This window comes from Meles meles, chromosome 20 (assembly GCF_922984935.1).
Source record: "Meles meles chromosome 20, mMelMel3.1 paternal haplotype, whole genome shotgun sequence".
NCBI lineage: Eukaryota > Metazoa > Chordata > Mammalia > Carnivora > Mustelidae > Meles > Meles meles.
In genome coordinates this window covers 11,468,880-11,487,218 of record NC_060085.1, presented here as the reverse complement: position 1 = coordinate 11,487,218, position 18,339 = coordinate 11,468,880, and the positions used below count along the sequence as shown (strand labels likewise).

The 18,339-nt window shown below is 38.2% G+C and overlaps 1 pseudogene; it reads left to right on the top strand.

Moving 5' to 3' along the window:
* The first annotated feature begins 11,780 nt into the window (after positions 1–11,780).
* Positions 11,781–12,574, top strand: LOC123932189 (annotated as a pseudogene).
* The last annotated feature ends 5,765 nt before the right edge of the window (positions 12,575–18,339 follow it).

The window sequence follows — 18,339 nt, the reverse complement described above, 5'->3', positions numbered from 1 at the left end:
ACATGACCAGGCTCACAGAAATCCCAGATATGGAGAAATATTGTAGATGAGATATTACTGAGAGAGAAAGGAACATAAGGAATCCATCTTGTTTGCCCTAAGTATAAATGAGATATTTACATGATAGTTATCAATACACCTTGTTTGTCCTAAATGCTATGGATGAGATATTTACCAAGTTCACTGGCCACTTTTCTGTGAAAGGCCAGCCATAAAAGCCCTTAGTGGCAGCCCAATTAGAACCCCCCTTACTCTAGAGAGCTCTTTTCCTCTTTTCTTTCTGTTCTCAACTTCACTTAATAAACTTTCCTTCACTTAACACTTTTGTGTCTACAAGATTCGTTTTTCAACTCCAGGAGACAAGAACCCTGCAACCCTGCAAAGAAAAATCCTACACCTATCTCTTACACAGGAACACAGAGCAGGACCCACACATCAGCATTACCTGGGTGCTTGTCAGAAATGCAGAATCTCTGGGCCACCCAGGACCTGTGATCAGATCCTGTATTTGTACTAGGGTCTGGGTTGTTTCACAGACACACTGAAGTTGGAGAGATGCTGGTTTAGAAAGATTTCAAGCTTTTGTGGTTTACATTTGCACCAGGATAATACTATGGAGATGCTTTCCTTTTAATTGTAGATGTTCAGCAGCATCCCTTCAGATATTGCCAAACCTTCCCCAGGCAAATTCTTTTCTGCTTGAGAACCACTGTCCCAGAGCTTGAAAACTAGAAGCATCCTGACATAATGACACTCAAGGACAACCATATATTAGGATATTAAATGTGAACAGATCACTGCACACCACCAAGGATCATTTATGCAATGTAGAATGAAGTTCAAAAATGAACATTAGGGATTAGATGTTAATAAGTGTTAAATAAAAATCCCTAGGTTACTATAAGCTCACCTTATAGTACATAAAAATATCTAAATATATCTATTATAATAAACATTTTTATAACAAAGGTCAGGAGATAGCTTTTAACTTGTGATAAAGTAAGAAATTCCCAAACATGTCTTGAAGCCAATGTGTATGATGATCAAGATTTATTATCAGAAGAATCCACTTCTCCACCTTATTGAATAGAATAGACCAGACAGGAGATAGCAGGGCTGGTTCCACACCACATGTCAGTGGCTTGAAAATAAAGAGACCTAACCCAGGCATGTTCCTTGATCCATTGTAGACTTAGGAGAAGAGTATAATTCAGAGCTTAGATAAGTGCTAGGAGATCTATACATCAGGATGGGGGCAAGGTCAAGGAAAAGGAGTAAAACAAACAAAATAACTGGATTGACTTAATCTCTAACCTAGTCTTTTGTGAACAGATTCCTTAGGAAAACATCCTTTCTGTCCATGCTGCAGATTAGAGGTTCCTCAAAAAGAGATCTTAACCCAAAGTCCAAGAATATCAATCCAAAGATGCCACAGTAGAAAAGGGAAAAGGGGCTAATCTCATCCCCTATCAGACCACATAGAAAGGAATCAGTCAAATAATGATGCAGAAGGTACAGGAAAAATAAGTTTTCTATACCTGATCTAAAAATGCCCACCTTTTATTGTATTTGGCATACTTCCTTTTGTGAAGTACTGGTGTATCTCTTGATCAAGGGTCTAGGAGATATATATATATATATATATATATATATATATATATATATATATAGTTTGTGTAAATATCCCATAAGATATCCCTGTCTTTTAAATAAGTTTATTCTGTTCTCTTACAATTTCACTGAGAAAAATGGAATGTAATCAGGGGCTGGAATCTGCCAGAACCAAGGGAGATGATACTTCCATACAGTCTCTCAGGGACCACCCAAGCTTATTAGACCATTCTTCTCACTCATTTATTTATTTTCCCCTCCCTCTCACTCTCTGTCTCAGTTTATTGCCCAGAATTTTAAAATTAATATTATTATGTGATGTTAGTCACCATACAGTTTTACACCATAGTTTTTGACATAGTCTTCAATAATTTGCATATAATAAGTCTTCATTATTTGCATATAATACCCAGTGCTCACTACAACATATGTGCTCCGTAATACCCACCACCAGGCTACCCTATCTCCCCACCCACTACTCTCTAAAACTTTCAGATTGTTTCCAGATGTTGATGATCTCTCATGGTTTCTCTCTCTTTTTGATTCCCCCCTCTTCAGTTTTTCCTTCTTTCCCCTAATGTCATCTCTGCTATAGCTTATGTTCCACAAATGAGTGAAGCCATATGATAATTGTCTTTCTCTGCTTGACTTATTTCACTTACCATAAACCCTTCCAGTTCCATGCATGTTGATGCAAATAGTGGGTGTTCATCCTTTCTCACCAGACTATTTTATGTTTGTGTAAATCACAACAAACATTGCCATTCCAATATAGATCCCAAATTTCCTTTGTTCATTTATACTTTTCTACTTTCTTTTTTTAATTAAGTTTAATTAGCCTACAGAAAGTACATCATTCATTATTAACGTAGTGTTCAATGATTCATTACTTGCATGTAATGCCCAGTGCTCATCACATCTGGTGCCCTCCTTAATACCCGTCACCTGATTATGCCATCCCCCCACACCCCACCTTTCTTTAAACCTCAGTTTGTTTCCTGGAGCCCACAATCTTTCATGGTTTGTCTCCCTCTCTGAATTCTTCTCATTCAGTTTTCCTTCCCTTCCACTATGGTCCTCAACACTATTCTTTATATTCCATATATGAGTAAAACCATGATAATTGTCTTTCTCTGCTTGACTTATTTCATTCAGCATAATACCCTTTAGTTACATTCATGTCAATGCAAAGTCCAGGTATTTATCCTTTCTGAAGGTTCAGTAATATTCCATTGTATATATGCACCACATCTTCTTTATCCATTTATCTGTTGAAGGACATCTTGGCTCCTTCCACAGTTTGACTATTGTGGACATTGCTGGTATGAACATTGGAGTGCATGTGCCCCTTCTTTCACTACATCTGTATCTTTGGAGTAAATACCCAGTAGTGCAATTGCTGGGTCAGATGGGAGCTCCATATTTAATGCCTTAAGAAACCGCCATACTGTTTTCCAGAGTGGCAGCCTCAGCTTACACTTCAGCAACAGTTTAAAAAGTGTTCCCCCCCCTTTTTTAGGATTATTTGTTCCAGCTCTTTGAAAAATACCGGTGGAATTTTGATCGGAATGGCATTAAAAGTATAGATTGCTCAAGGCAGTATAGACATTTTAACAATGTTTATTCTTCCAATCCAATAGCATGGAACGGTCTTCCATCTTTTTGTGTCTTCTTCAATTTCTTTCATGAGTGTTCTGTAGTTCCTCGAGTACAGGTCCTTTACCTCTTTGGTTAGGTTTATTCCCAGGTATCTTATGGTTCTTGGTGCTATAGTAAATGGAATCGATTCTCTAATTTCCCTTTCTGTATTTTCCTTGTTAGTGTATAAGAAAGCCACTGATTTCTGTACAATGACTTTGTATCCTGCCACGTTACTGAATTGCTGTATGAGTTCTAGTAGTTTGGGGGTGGAGTCTTTGGGGTTTTCCATATAAAGAATCATGTCATCTGTGAAGAGAGAGAATTTGACTTCTTCCTTGCCAATTTGGATACCTTTATTTCTCTTTGTTGTCTGATTGCCGTTGCTAGGACTTCTAATACTATGTTGAACAAGAGTGGTGAGAGTGGGCATCCTTGTCGTGTTCCTGATTTCAACGGGAAGGCTGCAAGCTTTTTCCCATTGAGGATGATATTTGCTGTGGGTCTTTCATAGATAGATTTTATGAAGTTCAGGAATGTTCCCTCTATCCCTATACTTTGAAGTGTTAAAGTCAACAAAACAAAAAGGCAACCCACGGAATGGGAGAAGATATTTGCAAATGGCAGTACAGACAAAAGGTTGATATCCAGGATCTATAAAGAACTTCTCAAACTCAACACACACAAAACAGATAATCATATCAAAAAATGGGCAGAAGATATGAACAGACACTTCTCCAACGAAGACATACAAATGGCTATCAGACACATGAAAAAATGTTCATCATCACTAGCCATCAGGGAGATTCAAATTAAAACCACATTGAGATACCACCTGACACCAGTTAGAATGGCCAAAATTAGCAAGACAGGAAACGACGTGTGTTGGAGAGGATGTGGAGAAAGGGGAACCCTCTTCCACTGTTGGTGGGAATGCAAGTTAGTGCAGCCACTTTGGAGAATAGTGTGGAGATTCCTGAAGAAATTAAGAATAGAGCTTCCCTATGACCCTGCAATTGCACTGCTGGGTATTTACCCCATAGATACAGATGCAGTGAAAAGAAGGGCCATCTGTACCCCAATATTTATTGCAGCAATGGCTACGGTCGCCAAACTGTGGAAAGAACCAAGATGCCCTTCAACGGATGAATGGATAAGGAAGATGTGGTACATATACACGATGGAGTATTATGCCTCCATCAGAAAGGATGAATACCCAACTTTTGTAGCAACATGGATGGGACTGGAAGAGATTATGCTGAGCGAAATAAGTCAAGCAGAGAGAGTCAAGTATCATATGGTTTCACTTATTTGTGGAGCATAACAAATAACATGGAGGACATGGGGAGATGGAGAGGAGAGGGAGTTGAAGGAAACTGTAAGGGGAGATGAACCATGAGAGACTATGGACTCTGAAACAACCAGAGGGTTTTGAAGGGGCGGGGGGGGTGGGAGGTTGAGGAACCAGGTGGTGGGTAATAGGGAGGGCACGTACTGCATGGAGCACTGGGTGTGATGCCAAAACAATGAACACTGTTATGCTGTAAATAAACATAAAAACAAAAAAAGAAAGCCTTTTTCAAAAGTGATTTTATTTGGTGTCACTCAAGGGTCCTTCTATAAAAGAAACAAATGCAGAATTTGTAACAGCCCCTAAGATGACTGTATACACTAATCATTCAAAATTTTATGCAAACATGTTGTGTGTGTGTGTGTGTGTGTGTGAAAAGACCTACAACACCTGCACCTTACTCTATCACAGGGCCACAGTCTTGCTACTCAAAGAGTGGTTCACAGAGCACAAACTGCAGTATCAACAACACTCGGGTGCTTCTTAGAAATGCCGAACTCCTGGACCCACCAGTACCTGCTAAGCAGAATCAGTATTTAAGCTAGAATCCTAGGTGATTCCTATGTGCTTTGAAGTTGGATAAGTGCTATTCTAGAGTACATTTCCTCACATTCTCAATTTGACATATGAGGCAGAGTCATTATTTGTGTTAGGATCTGTCTTGTTCATTGGAAATGTTTAGCAGCCTCCCTCAGACATTGACAGCTATGAGCCGGGGAAAAGAACGACCTCTGGTTCTGAGCACTGGCACAGAGTTTGAGAACTGGGACATCCTGACAGAATGCAGTCAACACCCACCCCTTCCTGCAATGATAATTTTGAGATCGCTAAATTCTTCAAGCATCATTTCTCCATGGGGAAAAATTTTATACTGTGTTTCCTCACAGAATGGACTTGTATAAAAATTAAATCCAGAAACTCCTATAAGGTGATAAATTCAGGTTGTAATGCATAAAATATCTCACCATGTATCTTACAATTAACAAACATTTTATAATTACATTTTCATACTCTGAACTTGTGATAGAATTGGAAAATTCCTAATTGTTTTGACTAAATTGTTATGAAGTCAAGGAATGTGGGTTTTATATTAAAGGAACAAATTTTTCATGTTTGTTTAAAAAGCAGAAAGTATGAACATTGGGGTACACAGGGCCCTTCTTTTCACTCTCTCTGTATCTTTGGGGTAAATACCCAGTAGTGCAATTACAGGGTCACAGGGTAGCCCCATAGCAGCAATGTCCATAATCACCAAACTGTGGAAAGAACTAAGATGCACTTCAACAGACTAATGGATAAAGAAGATATGGGACTGGAGGAGATTATGCTAAGTGAAATAAGTCAGGCAGAGAAAGTCAATTATCATATGGTTTCACTTACTTGTAGAGCACAAGGAATACCACAGAGGACATTGGGAGAAGGAGAGGAGAAGGGGTTTGGGGGAAATTGGAGGGAGAGATGAACCATGAGAGACTGTGGACTCTGAGAAACAAACTGAAGGTTTTGGAGAGGAGAGGGGTCGGGGGTTACATGAGCCTGGTGGTAGGTATTAAGGAGGGCACATATTGCATGGAGCACTGGGTATGGTGCATAAACAATGAATCTTGGAACACTGGAAAAATTAAGTTAAATAAAAAAAAAGGAAAAAGTAACTTGCTAGAGATGTCAGGGATATCATCCACCCCAAGTCAACACTTTGAAGGACAAAAGGGACTTAGTCAGGATCAATTTCTCAGTCTTTAACCCACTGTGCCACCCAGGTGCCCCCAATTTCTTAGTCTTAAACAGGAGTAAATGTTCACTCAGGGTGGGATAAGGTACTGGGAGTTTAGATCTCTGAAGAGCAGAAGAAGTCATAGAAAAAGAGTAAGAAAAACTGACTTCACCTGGCTTAACATCTGGTCTCCTATGAACAGAAATCCAAGAGGAAAACTTTCCTTTCTGTCCACACTAGTCTCCCGCAGGGAAATCATGTGCATACAGGTAGGAGGAACCAGAGGGAAATGTGCCTAATGAGCAGACCAAAGCAACTGTAAATATGTCCTCTGCTTCTGTCTCACAGCATGGGCAACTTCATAAGGGACAAGACCTGGTCTTTTCTTGTGCAGTCCTAAGTCTGGGTGGGGCACTGAAGACTGATTCATTCCTGCTCTCTTGTCTGGGGACAGAGCTTCATCCTCCATCATCTATCAACCAGACATCTGAGGGCTAGTCAAGCCCAGCCCAGAGCTAAGAGTTTGCTGTGGCTGTTTGCTGGCTTGATTAAGAAGTTTACTGGGGGCGCCTGGGTGGCTCAGTGGGTTAAAGCCTCTGCCTTCGGCTCGGGTCATGATCCCAGGGTCCTGGGATCGAGCCCCGCATCGGGCTCTCTGCTCAGCAGGGAGCCTGCCTCCCCCTCTCTCTGTGCCTGCCTCTCTGCTTACTTGTGATTTCTGTCTGTCAAATAAATAAAATCTTAAAAAAAAAAAAAGTTTACTGGTTGATTCATGTATATATTTAAGATGATAAAAATAGAAGTGAACATGGAATTCCAAAATGCAAGGTTTAAGGTTTGCAAGTAATAATAATAAGGGAAACCCAATTCTATGAGGGATAGGAAGCATAAAATAAAACATGATATCAAAGATCTTTGCAATTAACCAGGGTAGAAAAGTCAAGTATTAGCTGTGGAAGGATATACAGTGAAGTGAGTATACAGTGAAGTGGGGATATGTCTTTTCATGTTTAAGATGGGACATATTAGACTACATTTCTATATTGAGAAGAAAAGTCCAGATGAAATAATTCTCATAGATATGTTTATGCAAGAGCCGCCCATAAAACATATGTATCACAGTACCTCCTTTCTCGAGTATTTAAATGAAATTTTTTACAAGGAGTATGTGAAAAAGTGTATGCTAATAAGCTTCCTTTACAATTACCTCATTACCTGTGAGCCACAGTATGTGCTGGATTAAATAGTCACACACTTTCTCTGTTAAAAATGGTCTGTGGGAGTCAGAGTGGTTTTATTTATTTATTTATTTTTCTTTTACCTGTCTTTATTTCATCTCTCCAATATACAACCATATTTTTATGTTGTCCACCGTACTTATAATATCTTTATGCCTTTTTCCACAAATGACAATATGTGTATTTTATCCCTATTAGTTTAGCAGAACCTGATATCTTTCCTGTTTTCAATTATAGAGGAATTCGCTACTTTTAATAAATCAGATCTCTGCTGATTCTCATTGGACAGCTGGCGTTCGTGTTTATTGCCTTAAAGGGAATGTGCAAACATCTGCGTTTGATGAATAACTCCATGTGTATTGTAGTTCCTTCAACAGAAATTGTTCAGAAGTTCGAAGAGCTAGTGATAAATAATTAATGAGCATGATGCAATATTCTCACTTTATTGCCAGACTTAGAGGAAACACACAGTACAAGCTGTAAACCAGGCTTTCCTTTTCCTTTTGTCTTCTCTTTGACTAGTCATTTCATTGATTGCAGGCTCTGCCATTCGGAAGACCTCCAGGCTTATAACATATCTTCATTTTATCTTGTCTTTAATTCATTTTGTCAAACAAATATCATGAATATTGAAAGCTTCTGTCCTTCAAATGCCACTGAGACATGACTTCTGGAGGCAAGAACTTAACTTAGATGTGGTGGGCATGAGCACATCTACTTTTTCTTTTATCTATTTTTTTTCCTCAGAGTGGTTTGATTTCTGGTTTTTTTATTGCATTCTTTCAAGCAAAGTATTGGTATTTATTTCACCAATTTAGCTACTTGCCATTTTTTCTTTTTAAAGTATGTGTAGATGTATTTGTGCAGAATGTGTGAATGTTTAAATTTTGAGTTTTAGGTCTCTTAGTTAGTCATAATATATTCCCTATACTGATTTTCTACTTTTTGTTTGTTTGTTTTGCTGGAACAACTGATATTACCATAATATTCTTCACTTGTTCATACTTTTTTTTCCAAAGACTAAAAATGAATGTCCTTCTGCATATTTATTGCTCACAAATCGACCTTTATTCACCTTGTGTTCACACCTCCACATACCTTATTTTTCCTTTTGGCCTTTTATTATTGGCTCTATTTCTAAAATAGAAATGCCATCATTTGAAAAGAATTCTTCTTATTATATTTGACCATGAATCACCTTTACCTTCCATAAGCATTCTTTCATCTGTTTCTATGAGATGAAACTAAAACTTTAGATACTGCTTCTCTCCACATTAAAAGACTTCTTCAAATTCTTTCCTAAGTCCTTGGCAATCTAATTTATATTTGAATAGGCACAGGAAAAACAAGTCTTTTGCTGTCTGCTATCTGATAATAAAAATGCTCAAATTTTGTGAAATTTTGGTTTATTCTTTTAAAATCATTTTTTCTCTTGTGACATTCACTCTGTAAGGTGTTTCACACCATAAAGATGTCACTACTTTGTGTTGTGGACAAATTAAATTTAGCTCTCATTATTTTTGCTGGGTAAAAATGGGTTGTAACCAGAAGGGGATGACATGAGCACCAAAGAAGCTTTCCTTCCTTGCAGTCTTGCAGGACAACTGAGATGATTAGATCATTTTATTCATTATGTCCATCTAATTTCTCCCTCCCTCTATCTGTCTCTCTCTGTATATTGAACAGAATTTTTCTGCTGTTATTTTTGTAATTTCTAATTTAGATTAAATGTAAATTAATGAGCATATTGCATATTATTAGTGTCAGAGGTAGAATTTAGTGATTCAGCAGTTGTGTATAACACCCAGCGCTCATTCCATCATGTACCCTCCTCAACCATATCCCAGTCACCTCATCCCCTTATCCACTCCCTTCATGCAACCCTCAGTTTCTGTCCCATAATCAAGTCTCTTATGGTTTCCCTTATTCTCTGTTTTTACCTTATTTTATTTTTCATTCCTTTCCCCTATGTTCATCCGTTTTATTTCTTAAGTTCTACATATAAATTAAATCATATGGTATTTGTATTTCTCTGATTTATTTTGCTTAGCATAATACATGCTAGCTCCATCCACATCCTTGCAAATGGCAAGATTTGATCCTTAATGGCTGAGTAATACTACATTGTGTATATATACCACATCTTCTTTATCCACTCATCTGTGACTGGTCATTCTCTTTCCATTTTTTTGCCTATTGTGGACATAGCTGCTATAAACACTGAGGTGCATGTGCCCCATTGAATAACTATGTTTGTACCTGTTGGATAAATACCAAGTAGTGCAATTGCAACATAGTAAGGTCGCTCTTTTTTGAACTTTTTGAAGAACCTCCATACTGTTTTCCAGAGTGGCTGCACCAGTTTGCATTCCCACCAACAGTGTATGAGGGTTCCCCTTTCTCTGCATCCTTGCCAGCAACTGTTTCCTGAATTTTAATTTAAGCCATTCTGACTGGTGTGAGGTGGTATCTCATTGTGATTTTGATTTGTATTTGCCTGTTGATGGGTGATGTAACCACATATTTTTCATGTGTCTCTTACCTGTTTACAATTGTATCAAAACCCATATGATATCTAGGAAGAAACCGAACCAAAGATGTCAAATATATTAGTTTAAAAATTGTAGAATACTTTTGAAAGAAATTAAGGAAGGCACAAAGAAATGGAAAACATTCCATGCTCATGGATTGGAAGAACAAATATTATTATAATGTCTATGCTACTCAAAGCAATCTACACATTCAAAGCAATCCTTATCAAAATACAACCCGCATTTTTCACAAAGCTGGAACAAATAATCTAAAATGTGTATGGAACCAGAAAGGTCCTAAATGTTGAACGCTTTTTGTTTGCTTGTTTCTTTACACACAGGTCAGAAAGTGGCCATTCCAAAATGGAGCCCCAAGATGATTTGTCCTTGGGAAGCTACAAATAGAAATTTCTGGGTCCTAGTTTTAATATTCTTCATGGGAAAGGTAATATGTTGTATATGCATTCATATTCCTAAACAGTGTGTTAGAGTGGGTGGGGAAGAGGCGAGAAGGACACAGAAGTAATACACACCAATAGGACATGGTGTGCTGTGTTGCATGTTTGTGACACTGTGTGTGTGTCTGTGCATGTGTGTGCACGTGCGCACATGCACATGGGCATCTTAATGAGTGAGAGGAGTCCTCAGAGCAGTGATACACAGGGTCCTCTTTTTCAATGTGAACTTTATAATACACAGGCCAAACTCAATCACCATATGATACTAAGGAGGGATAGTCAACTGACAGGACCCTATTGCAACCATTATAGTGTGCAAGAGGTACATAGTGGGGACAAGGAATTCTCTGTGTCTTGAACTTCAAGCAGCTGTGAGGCCACATGATTCTGTGAAATTCACTGCCACCACCTCTCATCACTCTCCCTTCTTTTCCATTTCCCTTAGCACACTGACTTCTTTCTGAACTTTGATTTTCTGATGTAAGCACTGCCTCAAGGCCTTTTCCCAGGTTTTCCCTCTACAGGGAAGACCTCACTTCTTCCACCCTCTCTTTCATAGGTCTTTGTTTAAAGGTCACCTTCTTAGCTAACCTTGACCGAATACTCAATATAACACCTAACACATTCTCTCCCTTAATCAGCTTCTGTTCTGTTCATATCATCTCTCCCCACCTCATGATTATTTAATCTTTTTATATGCAACTAATTTATCATCATCATTGAATTGTAGGGGCATTTTCTTTTCAACACTCTACTTTATTACTAGAGTTTCCAAAACATGGTCAATGTACTATATAGTCCTCCAATGCATGAAATATTTTCTTCTTAAAGTGGTAAAATACCTGATTTTTTTTTGGAAAATCTGATGTTGTGAAGAAAATTCCTAATGAGAGATGAACTAGGGATCCTCTCAAGGGGCTCAAATCCATTCACAAAATATTGCAATTAGTTTATTCCCTGTAAATATAAATTGTTTCATTTCCACAATCTGAGGAGGGACTATTTGTGTGAAAGTTAGTTCTGTTATTTTCCCCTGTGCTGGTAGTTAACTGCAACACATGGACCCAGGGAACAATACAGGAATTTCAGAGTTCCAGCTTCTGGGATTTTCAGAGAAACCAGAACTGTAGCCCTTCATGTTCGGGCTTTTCCTCTTCATGTACCTGATCATGTGGTTGGAAACCTGCTCATCATCCTGGCTGTCAACTCTGACTCCCACCTCCACACCCCCATGTAATTATTCCTTACCAACCTGTCCTTTGCAGACATCTGTTTTACCACCACCACCATCCCAAAGATCCTGTGGAACATCCAGACTCAGAGCAAAGTCATAACCTATGCAGGCTGCATCACACAGAGGTATTTTTTCATGCTCTTTACAGGATTAGACATGCTCCTCCTGACTGTGATGGCTTATGACCGCTTTGTGGCCATCTGTCACCCCCTGCACTACACAGTCATCATGAGCCCCTGCCTTTGTGAACTGCTGGTTCTGGTATGCTGGGTCCTGAGTGTCTTTCATTCCTTACTACACACTTCCATGGTGTTGCGGCTGTCCTTTTGTGCAGAGGTAGAAATTTCCCACTTTTTCTGTGAACTCAATCAGATGATCCAACTTGCATGTTCTGACACATTTCTCAATAACATGGTGATATACTTTGCAGCTTTGTTGCTGGCTGTTGGTTCCTTCATTGGGATCCTTTACTCTTACTCTAAGATAGTTTCCTCTATATCTGAAATATCATCAGCTCAGGGCAAGTATAAAGCATTTTCCACCTGTGCATCTCACCTCTAGGTTGTCTCCTTATTTTATTTTACATGATTAAGAGTGTACTTCTGAAGCTACCAAGAGCTCCCATTCTAGTGCAGTAGCCTCAGTGATGTACACAGTGATCACACTGTGTATATCACACATGCTGAACCCCTTCATCTACAGCCTGAGGAACAAGGACATAAAGTGTTGTCTGATGAGATTCTTTGGGATGGCAGCTCTAAAATGGACAACTTTCCTGGAGCAGAAGAAGCACCCATGATTGCAGGGCCCAAAGCCTGAGCCAAATGTTGAGATCCATTGATCAGATGTGAAAGTGGAACATACCTCTTCTACATTTTTTTCCTGTAATATCTATTTTTTTTTACATCTCTGCATAATTTATGTAACTCACTCTGTTAAGATTTGTGATAACTCTGATATCCAAAAGAATTTCCCTTTGTCATTTTCCTACTTTCTCAATGTCATTTCTAACCTTAGATATGAAATATTCAGATATTCTTTCTTATTCAAGGGATTGCAAATATGTGTTAAGAATAATTTCTTTTGCATGTAGCACTGGGTATGGTGCATAAACAATGAATTTTGGAATACTTAAAAAATTTTTAAAAATTTTCTTCTCAAATAAAACTTTGTAGTGACTATTTTTTCTTTTATGCGACACCACAGCTATTTATGCAAGTTTATAACAGAGAAAATTCTGAGACCGCTATAGTTCACTTTTTTTTTCTTAATATCTTTTCAGTGTTCCAGAATTCATTCTTTATGCACCACACCCAGTGCTCCATGCAATATGTGCCCTCCATAATACCCATCACCAGGCTCATCCAACCTCTCACTCCCCACACCTCCAAAACCCTCAGATTGTTTTTCAGAGTCCACAGTCTCTCATGGTTCATCTCCCCCTCCATTTTCCCCCAACTGCCTTTTCCTCTCCATTTCCCCCTGTCCTCCATGTTATTCCTTATGCTCCACGAACAAGCAAAACTGTATGATAATTGACTCTCTCTACTGTGCTTCACTTTTGTGGACATTATTCCTTTGTATATCACTACCTTAATTGTTCTTCCTAAGAATGCAAACTTCACCATAATCGTGGTTATAGCAGATCATGGGATTTTTCTACACATGAGGATCCTGTTGTTCCACAGCTTGTGTCCACCATGCCTATGATAGTGACTTGCAAATAAAATGATACTAAAATACATGTCTCCAGGTACAATCTACCCCAAAAGACAAATATGCATAAAAAGAGGCCTTAGACTCAAACTTGACTTTAAGGATGATAAAGCAAATACTAAAGTATACATTTATTGCTGTGAAAAATAGTTCTTTTTCAGGAACTTCATGTATTTATTGAATTACAGTATACCAAATCATTTGTAAAGTGTGTTCATTAAGATGAAAGACTAGTGGCATGTTTGGGGTTTTATTATATTATTTTCTGGATTCTGGTTGAAATTTTCATGTGATACACACAAATGTGATTCCTGGGGCACCTGGGTGAATCAGTCAGTTAAGTGTCTGCCTTCAGCTCAGGTCATGATCCTGGGGTTCTGGGTTCAAGCCCTGCTTGGGCTCCCTGCTCAGGAGGATCTTCATACCTTGAAATCAGCTGCCAGAGATATTCTGTTGGTATAGATCCTGATATATCTTCGTATGTCTCAGGCTGATTTCATGGGTGTTCAGAGTGGTCTGGTAGATACCCAGCTCAATTCAGGGGACTGATTGAAGTAGGATCCCCTACTCTTCCACCATCTTGACCTCCTCCCCTGTTGGCCATATGTACATCTTCATTGAAAAATGTCTCTTCAGATCCTCTGCACATTGCTTAATCAGATTGTTTGTTTGTTGCTATTAATTTGTATGACTTCTTCATACATTTGGAATATTTACCCCTTAGATACATGATTTGCAAATATTCTCTACTATCTAGGAAGTTGCCTTTTCATTTTTTTTTGTTTTTTTTTGTTTTTTTGTTTTTTTTGCCTTTTCATTTTACTGATGGTTTCATCTGTTGTGCAGAAGTACTTACTTTGAGGTAGGTCTTTTTAGTTTTGCTTTTTTCCCTTGCTTTTGGTGTCTAATCCTAGAAATCATCGCCAAGACCTATATGTTTCCTTTTAGGATTTTTATGGCTTCAAATATTACATTGAAGTCTTTAATCCATTTTGAGTTAATTTTTGCCTTTGGTATAAAATAGTGGTCCAGTTGCATCATTTTTTTTTTTTTGCACGTGGCTGTCCAGTTTACCCAACACCATTTATTGAAAGACTGTTCCTTCCTTCTTATAGATTCTTGCCTCCTTTGTCATAAACCTGTTAACCACTTATCTATGGGTTTATTTCTGGGCTCTCTATTCTATTCCATTGACCTGTGGGAATTTCATGCTATTTGGGTTACCAGAGCTTTTTAATATAGTTTGAAATCAGGGAGGATGTTGGCTCCAGGTTTATTCTTCTTTCTGATGGTTGATTTTGTCATTTGGGGTCTGTGTGATTCCATTTGAGGAGTGTTTGTTTTATTTCTGTAAAATATGCCACTGGAATTTTGACAGGGATTACACTGAACCCAGAGATTGCTTTGAGTAGTAGGGACATTGTAACAGTATTAATTCTTCCAAATAATGAGCATGGAATGGAATACCTTTCCATTTCTTTGTGTTTTCAGTTTCTTTCAACAATGTTTATAGTTTCCACCGTACAGATGTTTCACCTCCTTGTTCAAATGTACTCATATATTTTATTTTTGTTGATGTAGTTGTAAATGAGATTTTTAAAAAGATTTTTATTGATTTATTTGACACAGAGAGATCACAAGTAGGCAGAGAGGCAGGCAGAGAGAGAGAGAGGAGTAAGCAGGCTCCCTGCTGAGCAGAGAGCCTAATGCGGGACTCGATCTCAGGACCCTGAGATCATGACCTGAGCCCAAGGCAGAGGCTTAACCCACTGAGCCACCCAGGCACCCAAGATTTTTTTTTTTAAGATTTTATTCATTTATGTCAGAGAGAGTGAGCAGAGACAGACAGAGCGGCAGGCAGAGGCAGAGGGAGAAGCAGGTTCCCTGCCCGGCAAGGAGCCCCATGCAGGACTCAATCCCAGGATGCAGGGATCATGACCTGAGCCGAAGGCAGATGCTTAACCAACTGAGCCACCCAGGCGTCCCACATCAGCAACTTTTTTGTTAGTATTTTTCTGATACACAATCTATATGCTTATGCACAATTTTTCTGTATATGGTCAGGTTTTCTGTATATCATTTTTAGATTATATAACATAATTTTTAAAAAATCTACATTACAATCTCAGTGTTGAAGAGGTTATTTAATATTTCTACTATTTCAACAGCAGATATAATTGAATTCATTTCTCTAATCTTACTTTATGTTTTCTTTTTTGTTTTTGTTTTTGTTTTTTTTTAAATTTTTATTTCTTACTTTTGTATAAACATATAATGTATTTTTATCTCCAGGGGTAGAGGTCTGTGAATCACCAGGTTTACACACTTCACAGCACTCTCCATAGCACATATCCTCCCCAATGCGCATAAGCCCCCTCCCCCTCTCCCAACCTCCCCAATTTTATTTTAGTGTATACAGTTGCAATTTAGTGTATAGAGTTGCAATTTTTGTATATTGACTTTATATCTTGCTGAATTCATTGATTAGTTATAACAGATTTATTCTTTTAAACAATTCATTGAATTACAATGGCATACAAGAAACTAAACACATATAAAATGCAAACTATTCTGAATTAAAGTAATCATACAAAAAGTAAGAGTATGACTTCTGGGAAATACAGATTAAAACAACAGTGTAATTCCACCTTACACCAGTCAGAATGGCTAAAATTAACCAGTCAGGAAATGACAGGTGTTGGCAAGGATGCAGAGAAAGGGGAAACCTCCTACACTGTTGGTGGGAATGCAAGCTGATGCAGCCACTCTGGAAAACAGTATGGAGGTTTCTTAAAAAGTTGAAAATAGAGCTACCCTATGACCCAGCAACCACACTGCTGGGTATTTACCCTAAAGATACAAATGTAGGGTCCAAAGGGGTATGTTCACCTGAATGTTTATAGCAGCAATGTCCACAATAGCCAAACTATGGAAAGAACCTAGATGTCCATCAACAGATGAATGGATAAAGAAGATGTGTTATATATATACAATGGAATACTTAGAAGTAATTAAAAAAAATGAAATCTTGACATTTGCAATGACGTGGATAGAAGTACAGGGTATTAGACTAAGCCAATAAGTCAATCAGGAAAGACAGTTATCATATGATTTTTCTGATATGAGGAATTTGAGAAGCAGGGGTGGGGTCATGGGAGGAAGGGAGGGAAAAATGAAACAAGATGGGACTGGGGAGGGAGACAAACCAAAAGAGACTCTTAACCTCAGGAAACCAACTGAGTGTTACTGGAGTTGTGGGGTGGGGAGGGATAGGGTGGCTGAGTGATGGACTTTGGGGAGGGTATATGCTATGGTGAGTGTTGTGAATTGTGTAAGATTGATGATTCATAGACACATGCCCCTGAAACAAATAATACATGATATGTTAATAAAAAAATTAAGAGTACATACTGCATGAGTCCATTTATATATAATTCAAAAATTTCACAAAAGCTTTAAAGATTTGTAATATAATTGTAAAAAAATGTAATAAATCTGAAACTTCTGTTTCCTTACCTCCAGTGCAGGTGGATGTTGTCAGGAATAAATACAGTGTTTGGAAATAGTTGGTGAGTCTAAGAAGTGTTTCATAGGTAAGAGCATATGCACATATATGTGTGTGAGTGTTATTTCCTACAAATACCTTCTGTTTTTATTAATTATTTTTATAAGCCTATAATGTATTATTTGCCCCAGAAGTACAGGTCTGTGAATTGTCAGACTTACACAATTCACAATAATCATCATATCACATACCCACCCCAATGTCTATAACCCAACCACCCTCTTCACAAGCCCTCTCCCCACAGAAACCTTCAGTTTGTTTTGTGAGATTAAGAGTCTCTTATGGTTTGTCTCCCTCCTGATCCCATCTTGTTTCATTTTTCCCATCCATACTCCCTATGTACAACACAGACACAATAATCCCATCTCTAATGTTGAAAGGAAATCTGAAAGAAATTTGGAGAGGATAGAAATAAAAGAGTGAATGTTTGAAATAACATGAAATTAAAAGAATATATGTATTTAGATTCAAAGACAAAGAAGAATGGAATAACTTAATTTGAGTTATGAAATTTTTTTTAATCACAAAACACAAAGAGCACGAAGTCAGAATTTATATTTTAAAAAAGAATATATTTAAAATCAAAAGCTAATGATGCAGTAGTATGATGACTAACTTTAAATAAATAAATAAATAAATAAATAAATAAATAAATAAATAAAATACGATCAGAGGGCACCAGGCTGGCTCAGTCGGTGGGTCAAGCAACTTTCTCTCTTTCTCTCTCTCTCTCTCTTTTTTAAATATTTTATTTTTAGGTGAACTCTATAGCAATGTGTAGCTCAAACCCACAATCCCTAGATCAAAAATCATGCACTACACTAAAATAGTCAGCCAGGCAGCCAGAGGATGCAACTCTTGAACTTTGGGTCATGAGTTAAAGCCCTTTGTTGGACATAGAGATTACTTTATAAATAAATAAAAGGGGCACTTGGGTGGCTCAGTCAGTTTGTGTCCGACTCTTGATTTTGGCTCCCAGCATGAACTCAGGCCATGAATTAAAGCACCATGCCAGCTCCATGCTCAATTGGGAGTCTACTTAAGGATTCTCTTTCCCGGGGTGCCTGGGTGGCTCAGTGGGTTAAGCCTCTGCCTTCGGCTCTGGTCATGATCTCAGGGTCCTGGGATCAAGCTCCACATCTGGCTCTCTGCTCAGTGGGAAGCCTGCTTCCCACCCCCCCGACCCCCGCTCTGCCTGCTTCTCTGCCTACTTGTGATCTCTCTCTCTGTCAAATAAATAAAATAAAATACAAAAGAAAAAAGAATTTTCTTTCCCTCTCCCT